The 11,166-nt window shown below is 38.5% G+C and overlaps 1 pseudogene; it reads left to right on the top strand.

Annotated features, from left to right (window-relative positions):
* The window catches only part of LOC100954633, a 165,844-nt pseudogene that overhangs the window by 113,419 nt on the left and 41,259 nt on the right, over nt 1–11,166 (top strand).

The following is an 11,166-nucleotide window of genomic DNA, read 5'->3' as shown; positions in this document are numbered from 1 at the left end:
GGTCTGGCCGAGGGAGAGGCCCCTTCTGGTGAGAGATTGTAAGGGTCTGGCCGAGGGAGAGGCCCCTTCTGGTGAGAGATTGTAAGGGTCTGGCCTAGGGAGAGGCCCCTTCTGGTGAGAGTCTGTAAGGGTCTGGCCGAGGGAGAGGCCCCTTCTGGTGAGAGATTGTAAGGGTCTGGCCTAGGGAGAGGCCCCTTCTAGTGAGAGATTGTAAGGGTCTGGCCGAGGGAGAGGCAGTGCAGAGGGAGCAGTAAGCGTGGGTGTGGCTGACACAGAGGCCTCCTCTATGGAGTTTAGGGATTTAATGGATGTGAGAATCTAGAGAAAAGAGGAGAGTAGAGGGAGGGAGACCGAGTACGAGCAGGACTGGCCCACAGATGTGAACGTGTTCAGTAAACTGCAGCTGGTGTCAGAACAGACTGGTGGACCAAGAGATCAGGAGGAGGGAGTCGTGCACCTCCATGTCAGGTGTCAGCAGAAGGCCCAAGTGGCCATGTGCTCTTGGGAGATGAATGTGGGGCGGGGGGGGGGGGGCTGGGAAGTCCAGGGAGTGTCCAAAAATGGTGTTTTGTGGTCTTTCTGCATTTAGGCCCAAGAAAGGGTATGGAGAGAGCCACAGTGATCATCTAGGGCAGAGGCTGTCCAACCTATTCTGTGCCTGGCCTGAGGGCAAATGCTTCTGACTCCGCCCATCCTACAGCCCCGTGTTGCAACTTGCATCTTCGGTTGCCCTGCGACAGCGGCAAAACCCTGCATGAACGTGGCCTGTGTTCTAGTGGAAGTTCACCTACAATAACGAGGAGGAGCCAAATTGACTCCAAGGTCAGAGTTTGCTAACTGTCTTCAGCAGTTAGGAGAACAGGATAATACAGCAGCATCTCAGAAGTGATGAACAGAATTTCCAAAATGAAGGGATTTAACTTGTGCTGTAGAAAAGGTCTGGAAGAGTAAGGACTGAGAAAGGACCATTAAATTCTCTCATCCATCACGCTTGGCAGAGCGAGTCCCATAAAGTGAAAGTCACAGAAGCCAAGCTCTGGGAAGTGCAGGGCCAGAGTGAACGGGGGCACACAGCCCTGGGGCTGCCGGCGAGAACCACGCGGGGAAGGAAGCAGAGGCCGGGAGCTGGCAAGGGGTGGGGGCTCACTGACATTGCCTAGAACCGGAGGGATGGTTTATGTATATCTGGAGGTTTGAGAGAAAGAATGGAGGAGAGAGGAAGACAAGAGACAGGCAAGATTCACCCCAGATATTTATGTCAAAAAAGAAAGTTGCCATTTGAATCAAAAAACAGTGGAGGACTTCATTAGTAGAATCAAGAAAGCCCCCAGATGGCCAACGCCCACGGTCCCACTGCGAGATGCAGACAGGGCAAATTGTGCACAGCTTACACAGGATGCGCATGTAAGGTGAGCGCTGGGACGCAGGGACTCAGAGTTGGTTCCAGGTCTGTCCCCCAGCAACAGACTGACCGCAGGCCAATCACCTCACCACTCTGAACCTGTGTTGTGGGAACTACATGACAGCTACATAATGCAAACAGAAATAGTTCATAAAGGAGGCGGCAGTGGTGTTCTGTAGTTAAACTTCCTGAGTTGTTGTGGAGAACAAAAAATGGCCTGAGCTTTCTTGCTTGTGATACAATCATGTAACCTGAAGGGAGACTGTGCCCCTTGCTTGTCAATCCAATGACAGTGGATCCAGTGACGACCAGTAAAAGTAACCACGATTAGAAACTAAATATGGTGAAGCTTCATTATGAGCAGGCATTTTAGAAGATAACCCCTCCTTCCAAAAATAAAAAGGACATTTTGGAAAATTCTCTGGCATTTCATGACTGGAGTCTTAGGCTGATGAGGAAAAAAAGGGTGAAAAATAAATTACTCACCAATGTCACCCTAGCTATTTAATTCTAAAGCAGTAATAGAACTTGGGTCTTCAGTCTTCATAACTCTTCCACATTTGTGGAATGTTGATTTTCTTTTAACTAGTCCTAGTGAGGAAGCATGTTGATAGTGAGAGAAAAAATATTGATTAGAACATCTGGCAAACTTGGAGTCTTATTGTCTCTGCAATGATCTCCTCGTCCTTAGTAAGAATGAAGAGTGACCTGGAAATCCGTCCTTTTTGGGCGTGCTGTCTTCTTGATTGGATCCCAAACCTGAATGCATATTTGACTATTCCACTTACGCTTTAAATTCAAAAGCCACTTCTTGATATAACTGATATAAATTGATCCCGTGCAAGTGACCTTGACTTTCGATATTGCTGTTAACCCAACAGTGTCGCTGCCAGCTGCAGGTGCATATGTGGAGGGAGGCCTGTGTACACAGGCAGCATCGCACTCCTGGAGAAGCAGGCAAAGATTTACACAGCTCATCAGAACTTCTTCTACATCTTCTCAATTCAAATCCTGTACAAATGGAGAGCACACAGTTGCCATCTTAGTCATTTCCCCAACTGATTCTCTAGCAAGAAATCTACAATATTTACTTTGCATTAGAAATAAAATGTAATCATTTTCTCTATACTTCTACAGTCAAGCAAATACTTAACAGATGTGTCTGTTAAAGAAAACACAATGCCTGTTTCATTTCTATCATGGATTGATAGTCCGGGAAGAAATCTTTATTTTAAATATGCTACAGTGCTTTCTTGCTCTGATATTTGCCTGTTACAGTTTTTACATCTCAGAGGAAACTTTAGCAAAATATAATTAAAGGTCTAGCTTTTTTGATTATTTACATTCTTCTCTTCCAGGATGTCCCTGTGTAATATCTTAGACTGGAAAACTATCTTGTTACAATGATCTTGGAATAATTTTCCAAAAGGAATTTAAGGCTAAGAAACTTTCTTAAGTCAGTATTGTGAACTGTCATTCATCAGCACAGGTGGCAATACAACATCAGCTGAATGTAAAAGATGGTGGAGAAAAAAATAAAATCAGCCATTCCTCTAATTACCATATAACATTCTTCTGATTTGTCCTTGGTGGGGGGGGGGCAGATAGGAAAGTCATCCTTGTTACTCCCACTTCTAATTATTCCACTCTTCAGCGGCTCCAACTCTTCTTGGTGACAGGTGGCAGGCATAGCAATCTGGGTTTCTGCCTCGACTCCTAGTAACTGATCTCAATCAACAAAAGCCATCCCAACCAGGACAAGGCACTCTCCCATTTTCTAATGCTTGAGTTCTGACTTTAGAGCCATGCTTGCCAGACAGAAAGAAGGGAAATGCACTAGGTGCATTCACCACTGTGACCCTGTCGTTTGAAGGTAACACATGTCTGCAGAGCCCAAGACATCCCCAGATTTAATTCTCTCTGTTAACAACCTGAGTCCATTCTTTTGCATAGGACTTATGGTCATAGGTAAGGATGATTTTAAGAGAAGTGCGCTTTACTCAGTTGGAATGGATGCGTGCTCTAATACTGGAGCAGACAGAGCTGAGAAGCTACTTTAGCCCTTCAGTTGCTAGGTGGGTAAGTCCAGGATGCCCCAGAGGAGAGTCAGACAGAACCTCGAGGCAGTAGCTCTGTCCCACCTGATGCGGAAGCTGCTAACAATTCACAGGAATGGAACCCCCAGCCCTCCCTGAGCTCCCCCCTCCCTCCATTACGCAGACATCTACCAGGTGCCACATCAGATCATCCCCTAACTCCCAAGGGAGATTTATTATGTGTTTTAACCCATGTCTAATTACTGTTGCTTTCTTTGTATATGGATTTTTCTCATTGTGACCATTGACCTAACAAGGAAATCTCATCAAGTATGGTGTATGTCATGTTTATAACGGATGAATCAGCTCCAGTATTTCTCCTTGGTCCATTTCTATATGTAAATACAAACACTCTGGAGTTAGCTTATTATTACAACCTTAAAGTTAAAAAAAAAAAGTTAGCCCTTTATATTTTTTCTAACTAACTTTAATAAGGTCCTTTCTTCTATGACATTAGATTTTTCTTTTGCTTAATATTGAGCAAAAATTCTAATGTGGATTTTCTGGCAAAGTGTGTAGACCACCAAACTCTCTAGATAACCTGCTCAGCAGCAGAGTTTTCAAGGGACCTGTGTTACAATTACACCATTAAAAACATAAGTTACAAACAAAATAAAACATGCACCTGAAACAGATATATAAATATGGATATCACATTCTGTACTACTTCCTTTCAAAATTTGTATGCCCAATTATCTTTCTGTGTTAAGACCACAAAAGGATATTCTTTGAAAATATTTCACACAATCCTTGTAACATTCCTTGGAAATATACTCTAACCAACTGAAAGAAGAAAGAACTTAGGTTAATTTTAGTTTCTTCTATACTTTTGTTGTTTTCCCCCCTAATTGCTTATCTCTTCCATGGTCACCATTCCTCAACCTCTCTCCTTTTGCCTGCTGCTATTTTTTTCTTCGAGTTAGTAGGAGGGTACAAATGTTTAGGTTACACTGTTTTCACTTCTAAGGTGATGTTCAAGTTGTAGTTGAGTCCTTTACCCAAAGGGTGTGCTGAACCCCCCCCACACTCTGCACATTAGGTGAGAGCTGGCCAGTTGCCCTCCCTCCTCCTCTCCCCCTCCACTTCCCTCCCCCGTGCTAGACTATCTTTGTGTTTTATCATTAGTGTTGGCCTGTAGTTGTTTATGTATTTGCCTGGGTTTTTAAGCATAACACTGGGTGTTCTGTGCAGTCTTTGTGTACAATAAAAAATCATTTTCTGGGCTTAGATGGCATCACACTGTGGTGTTGCTTTTAATTGTTCACCCTCACCCTGTTGTAAAATTATAGATCCATGCTCATTTGCTATGTCAGTCTGCGTCTCTTCCCTCTGGACAGAGTATATTGCATATTGTATAATGCAACCTAGTCTACATTAAGTACTATTGCTATAGAGACATTTATGAGTTTTGTCCTTGTTAGATGTGTGTGTAGAGTGCTGTGCTGAACACATGGGTCACAGATATCAAAGGCATTATTTAAACATAAAAATCACCTGAAACATTTGTGAATTTCTTATAATTCCCCCAGGTCAATTTCCCCAAATAAAACCAAAGTTAACTATTTTAAGAAAAGATTATGAGGTTCTGTTTTTAAAAATGTTGTTAATGTACACAGCTCTATTATGAAATTAATTTATAGCTTTCATATGAAATCTATAACCTAATAACAACCTAAGTATACGGGGAGGGGGAAAGGATAAGGGACAGGGAATGGGTGGAGGGAGGGGGATTGGAGGGATCACTTCTATGGTTTATCTTACAAGGGTACAAGTGAATCTTTCTAAGAATAGAATATGATTGTCTTAACACAATAACTAAGAAAATGGTATGAAGGCTATGTTAACCAGTTTGATGAAAATATTTCAAATTGTATATGAAAACACCACACTGTACCTCAGAATTGCATTAATGTACATAGTTACTATTTAATAAAAAAAAGAAAGAAACACCTTTTTCAAGAAAAAAAATATTGTTGTATAAAGTAAAATGCAGTAGACATAAAGTTAACATCCAGTAAACATAAAGTCCAGATATTTTACAAAAAGTTGATTACAAAGACAAACAAACACTTCTACTACAGACCACGATGGCATAATAAGAAACCAGAATGGGGTAAAATATGTAACATACTAGTTCTTAGACACTGAACATTAGACAGGATAGTACCATGACCCCTAAAAGAAGGAGAAATAACAAGGTGAGCTGTGTAATCAACATAGCTTTCAGCCCCAAAGGTATGTGAGGCCCAGCAGTGATAAAAAAAAAAGCTTAGCTGAGGAAACAGAGCTGACACTGGGAGGCTGTTGGGGCTGTAGCTTGCCAAGCAGCAGGTCCAACAGGAGAGAGCAGTGCAGGAGAAAATCTCCAGAAATGTGCATTACTCCCTCCCCCAACTTTTGCTGAATTCAGATGAATAGCATAGACAAAGGGTAATGAAAACAAGGCCTGGCAAAGAACCACTACCAGGGAAAGACAATTACAGAGAAGGTATATGCTTAACAATTATCAGAGCTCGGAGTTTTCACAAGGTGGCGAGTCATTCACCTTATGACCACCCAGAATGAGAGGCCTGGTTAATCACTCAGGGCACTAGGCAGAGACCCCCCTAGGGCAGTAAGAACCAAACTAGCCCCACAGTAAAGACTGTCCTTTACTTTGTTTTAGTTACCTACTATGATGAATTTTAAAAACAAATCTTGACAGGGAAAGCAAATTACCTGCAGGCTTGAACAAAAGCACATTTTTAAGGAAGATATCAAATCCTAAATATAGAACAAGGTAATAACACCCAGCACCTAACAAAATAAAAACAGATGCACAAAGGAAAATGCAACTCATAACCACGAGAAGATTCAGTCCGTTCAAATAAAACCAGAACAATAAGATGATAAAATCAACAGACTTTAAACAAGTGTTATGAATATGTTCAATGATACACATAAAAACAGAAACACAAGGAAGAATGAAAAAACTGTGCAAAATTAGAAACAGAGCGAAAAACTCTAATGTCTTAAATGAAATTTTCACTGATGGGTTTAACCGCAGATCAGCTGCAGAAGTAAAGACATGTTAACTTGGAAACAGCAAAGGGAACGACCATCAAAGCTGAAATACATGAGGAAAATAAAACGAAGGATAGTGCCAGTGCCACGTGAGACAGTATCAGTAGGCTTAACATATATATAATTGGACTTCTAGAAAAAAGGAATGTCAGAAAATACAGAGAAAAATGTATAATTTTAAATGCATACGTTACAAATAATTTTAAAGAGTTTTTAAGTCAATCAGGTAAACCTCCATCTAAAATCTAGGATAAAGAAAAAATTAAAATCAAATTGGACCATAGGAAACAATAATGATGAAAGCGTAAATCAATGTAAAGCAAACAGAAAATGGGAGAGAAAATCAGTAAGAACAAATGTGACTTCTCTTAGAATACAAATCATTATAAAAGGAAAAGGTAGGAGAGAGAAGACACAAATCTGCAAAACTGCCAATGAAATGGAGGGAGGGGTGGAATCAACATGATTCTAAGGCTGAAATAGTAACAGTAAATAAGGTGAATAATTTTATGTCAAAAAATTCAACAGTTGAAATGGACAAATTGTCTAACAAAAATTAGCAAAACAATTAAGAGATAGAAAATTTATATGGCCCCATAACCATTGAAAAAATTGAATTTATAATTTAAAACATCCAGGACAACCACCCCCTAAATGAATGTCTCAGTTGGCCTCAATGAGAATTCCATTAAACATTTAAGGAATAAACAATGCCAAACTTACACAATATTTTTAGCAAATAGAATACAAAGAATTATAGCCCAGGGCTTAATGCTGATACCATATTCAGACAATGACAGTATAAGAAAAGAAAACTATAAACCAATATTTTTTAGGAACAGAGATAGCATCCTAATTACAATATTAAGCAGTTAAATGTAAAACACATAATAAGTGATATTTATACCCAAAATGTAAGATTGCTTTAATATTTGAAAAATAATGTAATTCAGCACATACACAGAATAAGGAAAATAAATGTGTATAAAGTATTAACATAGTTTAACAATCATTCATGATAAAAAGTGGTGGGAAACTGGAAATTCAAAAATAAAAAGCCTTTAGGGCAGTGCCTGTGGATCAAAGGAGTAGGGTGCCAGCCCTGTATGCCTGAGGTGGTGGGTTTAAACCCAGACCTGGCCAAAAACTGCAAAAAAAAAAGCCTTTCTTAGCCCAATTAAGGGCAACTGCAGGTATCTACAGCTAACATGAAATTTAATGATTAAAAAATAATGAATACTTTCATCCCTAAATCAAGTCAAGATTTTAAACTCTCAGCCTTCCAATTTAATATTTTACATGAGATTCTCTCCAGTGCAATAAAGCAGGAAAAATAAATAAAAGACATAACACTTGGTAAGAATTAGGTAAAACCTTTCATTTTCAGTCAACATGGTACATAGAGAAACCTTAAAGAATCTACAAAAGATCAAAACAAAGAAAAATCCACCAAAACTATTTACTTAACTTAGCAAGGTTACAGGATACAAAGCCACTACATAAAAGTTAATTGTATTTCATATACTAAAAATGAACAAATTAGAAAATAAAAGGTAAAATAAAATAGAAAATTAATAAACACAATTTATAATATTATCAAAAAAATCAAATACTGAGAAATAAATTTACCAAAACATAGGTAATACCTTTATATAAAAATTAAAACACATTATTGTAATTAAAGACCTACATCATTATGCTATGTTTATCAAAGAGTAAATGTTATGAAAATGATGATTTGTCCCAAATTGGTGTTAATGCCAATAAAAGTCTCAGCACATGCTTTTATTGGTAGAAATTTCACAGAGAAATTGTGATATTATTATATAATTTTTATGAAAATGATAAGAACATGAAATGGCAAAAATTGATTTTAAAAAAGAAGAGTAAAGTTCAAGGTCCTATACTGTCTGAGTTCAGGTTTATATCATGCTATATAATTAAATGATATGGATAGTGAATTGTTTCAAAATTTTCAAAATTCTTTAAGTCATATACTTCAAATTGGTACACGTGACTCTTCCTAAGTTATAGAAGCACAAAATTGACTTGAAGAGACCAAACTGAACACATTCACATTTCAAAAGTTATTAAAATGTACATAATTCATGTAAAAATAATTCTTGAATGGTTATATATTATAAAAAATAATGACAGTAATTGAAGTTGAAATCCCAAGATTAAGACAGAGCCCAAAACTTAGCTGCTCTGAATTAAAAACTGTACACAGGGGCGTTAGTGTTTTCTTTTTTACTTACTTGTTAATTTCAAGGCACATAAAATTTAAAAGAATCCTATGGGTAACAAGTAGTAAAATTTAAGTAGATGGTGTAGACCCTCTACACCCTTTCATATCTCTGAAGGACAAAGGCAAATACATCAAAATCTACATAGCAAAGGAAGAAATGAAATGACTAGAGAAAGAGAAAACCTGATTACTGGAGCGATCTTGGAGCTATCACTGAAAACGGTTTGGGCATAGAAATTTAGAAATGACTTATTTTGAAGACTATTTAACGACATGAAAGGAAATCCATAATAAAAGCAGGAGACAAACTATGGAAAGGCAACATATCTACGTTTTATCACAATACTTTTGTTTCCACCTGGCGAAGTTCATCTACTAACTACTCAAGGGGAAGCCAAGGTCTGGAGAGTCAGGGTTCACAGCAGAGAAAGAGTTTATTCCACACAGCACTATGTAGGGAGACCAGAGGAATTTCTCAAAGAGTTGGGGGGAGGGGAAAACAGGGCTTTTAAGTTTAGTTTAACAGCCAGAGAATTGCTTAATTACTTAATTAGGTTTGCTTAGCTAATCAGCTAAGTTTGGGGCAAAATTATGGGGTTTGGGAAACCATCTTGCTTTGCTTCAGCTCCTGAGGTTATGATTCCATTATCTGGGTGAGTCAGCCAATTGGCTGGAATGGGGGTCTGGAAGCTATCTTAGAAACTACCTTCAGAGTTCCAAAAGGGGGAGGTTATCTACAGAGAAAAGATAAGAATCTTTACAACTAACAGCTGTGCCCTCCAGAATATCAATTATAAAGGAGCAAGTAGGGAAGGTGGCTACCTATTACCCAGCCAAGGAGGGGACAGCAGCTGATTACTTTCATCGTGGTAGCTGAGCTTGTTCCTTCCTGGAGTTTTGAGGCCCTTACTTTAGTTCTCGCCTTGTCCCCTTCATCAGTTTGTAAGGGGCAGTTTCACTTTTTCTATCTTTTAAAAGCTATTAGTGCATTAAGGCAGCTATAACAAGATATCATAAACTATGTAGCTTATAAACAATAGAAATTTACTTCCTACAGTGCTGGAAGATGGAACACTCAAGGTGAAGGTGCCATCAGATTTAGTATCTGGTGAGGGCCTGCTGTCTGGTTCATGGCACTCTCACTGTGTCCTCATATGGTAGAAGGGGTGAGGGTCTCTCAGGGTTCCTTTACAAAGGTGCTATCACATGGACAAGGACTGTACCTTTGTGACCTAATCACCCCCCCCAGAGACCATCACCTTGGGGGCTATGATCTCAATATACAAATTTTGGAAGGACACAAATATTCATACCATAGCAAGCTCTCTCCCAAAATAAAACCCAGGCATAGGATTAGAGGTGATAATATTTTCTATATTAATACTTTCTTATATTAATTTCTTTTAGAAATAAGAAAGACAATAAAAATTCTGATGGCACTAAATCCCCTCAGTATTTTGCATAGGACAATATTGCAGAAAATACAGACACACACGTTCAACCCTTAGACATAAACAATTCCACAGACGGAAATTAAAACGTTTGTATACAAAATAGGAAAAAAAGGTTTAACTTGTGATTTAAAAAACATTATCAAAACATTTTGTTCTAGTGTTAAATCTCAGTGACATCAATTTAGAAAAGCCTGTCTCTGTTGTTCTGAAATAGTCCTGGAACGTAGTTTTGTTCAATACTTTGCCCTGTGCTTACTCTATGTATTAATTTTTCTGATCCTCAGACCTCTCCTCATATCCTTTTCCCTGTTGGAAGTTAAGTACATTTTTCCTACAGTACTTTGCCTCACTAGGTTCTTGTCACAGGGAGAGATCTGTTTAAAAATTTAAAGGTAGCATCACAGCAGCAAAGACAAAGGGTAAAACTCTTCCTATAATTAAGTGGTAACTCTCTTTGACTAAAGAAGAGTTGTAGTCCGTTAATTTCTCATTCCTATTATAGTAAATCCATTAATGAGGCTTTCCTGATCACAAGAATTGATTAGAATGATTTTCAGCCTTCTGGATAACTTGATAGTCAAAAGACAACAGAATCAATGTTAAAGGTCAGCCTGATACACATTAATCCTAATCCCCAAAGAAACAGCATTTGACAGTCAGACTTAAATGTTACCATTTTATAGTGAAATTAATATTTAAAATGTATGTTCTCACGTTGACATAGTAAGTTCAATAGGTGCTTTCCTGTATAAATGACAGATAATTAATCCCATGTTTCTTCCTCTGCACCTGATATATTTTATTATGGGAACAGAAAAAAAAAAAAAAAACACTTGAACAGAAATGGTAGAAAGTTCATCTGAGGCTTAGCACATTCTCCTCCTTCCCAAAGAAACACTAAAA

Source organism: Otolemur garnettii, unplaced genomic scaffold, assembly GCF_000181295.1.
Source record: "Otolemur garnettii isolate 467f Iridium unplaced genomic scaffold, OtoGar3 scaffold00081, whole genome shotgun sequence".
NCBI lineage: Eukaryota > Metazoa > Chordata > Mammalia > Primates > Galagidae > Otolemur > Otolemur garnettii.
This window is presented reverse-complemented; position numbering and strand designations above follow the sequence as displayed.